Source organism: Limulus polyphemus, unplaced genomic scaffold, assembly GCF_000517525.1.
Source record: "Limulus polyphemus unplaced genomic scaffold, Limulus_polyphemus-2.1.2 Scaffold3676, whole genome shotgun sequence".
In the NCBI taxonomy this organism is placed as follows: Eukaryota; Metazoa; Arthropoda; class Merostomata; order Xiphosura; family Limulidae; genus Limulus; species Limulus polyphemus.
In genome coordinates this window covers 49,265-50,785 of record NW_013669286.1, presented here as the reverse complement: position 1 = coordinate 50,785, position 1,521 = coordinate 49,265, and positions in this window count along the sequence as shown.

Below are 1,521 nucleotides of genomic sequence, written 5' to 3'. Positions count from 1 at the left end.
CATATATATATATATATATATATATATATGTGTGTGTGTGTGTGTGTGTGTGTGTGTGTAGGCTATTAGTAATATTATATGATCAACAATAGTTTTCATTCACTTCCTGATTGAGTAATTTTTAGTTAAAAAACATGAAATGTTTTATACTTATATTCAGGTAGATTCTGAAATCTATGGTAAGCACTGTTCTGTACATTTTTATAGTAGTGTTTTTATGGGCAAATTGTTGTTGTTTTTTTCATTATTTTACAATGTGATTGGTTAGGAGGAAAGCTGTAAAGATATAAACAAAATTGCTTTGTTTTCGATTTTGAATGCACATAATTTCTTGAAATGTACATCTGAAGTCTACACCTAATTAAATGTGTCAGATTTGTTTTATATTACAACACGGTAATGAACAAGATGTAGTCTTTTTGTTCATTGTATACAAAATATCTTGTTAAATTATTATTGGCTGTAAAAAAGAAAAAAGCAGAACTAAATTACTGTCACTGGTTACATATTTTATTTGTTTTCCTCAAGCAGCATATTAAAGTATTAGTCCTTCTCTGTTACATCAGAAACAAACCAACACACAATTTGAGTGAGTGGTTTGTTCTCTAAGGAAACTGAATATTTTAAAACTCTTTAGTTCTAATGTTGAAGAATTGTTTTGCATATTTTGTTACCCAATTGTTTTGCATTGTTACCTAACAAGTACAAAATTCCTTATTGTTCTACAGTTTTGTTCTTTTTTTTTTTGTTATGTGGCAGATGTGATTTTTAATCTCATAAGATTGATAAAATAATTGTAAAGCTCATCAGTATAATGTGAAATAAGTAGGTTTAGCTTGTAACATGAAATTATTATACGTGTAGACGAATAATGAACAGATCTTGTTTCATGTTTTCTCAATACATGATTTGAAAAATATTACCGAATGGAATTTATGTGAACTGTTGTTGATATTGTGTGGCTGTAAACTCGAGCTTATACCTGAAACTGAATTGTGGTGTTGTTACTTAAATGTATATACTTTGAATAGGGTAAAAAAATCATGGTAGAGTTAACATGCATGTAGCTGTTTGAAATATATGGTAATCACATGGTATTGCTTTACAGTTTTTTCTTACTTCATCTTATAAATTCATAATTTGGAAAGTATATATGTCAACTTTCTAATTTTTGTTTCGCGAATAATATGATAGTTATTGTTAATTATGTAATATTTGCTTTTACAAATTCAAATATTACATTTTTCATAGACATTATTTTTATGAAAGATTTTTGACATTATTTTGGGATGTTTTGGATCATATGTTTATATATTTATGTATATAATATAAATTGTTATAGTTATAGAATGATGAAAAAGCCAGGGTAAAGGGATTTTAGTATTTTAATTATATGTTATAAAAAAAATTATATCTATGAATAGCAGTTTTATTAGTTGCCTAGATGTGTAGATGATTATGTTCGAAATGTTTAAGACTCTTATGTATGTTGCTTACTAGTGGGTAAGGTGTATTTATAAT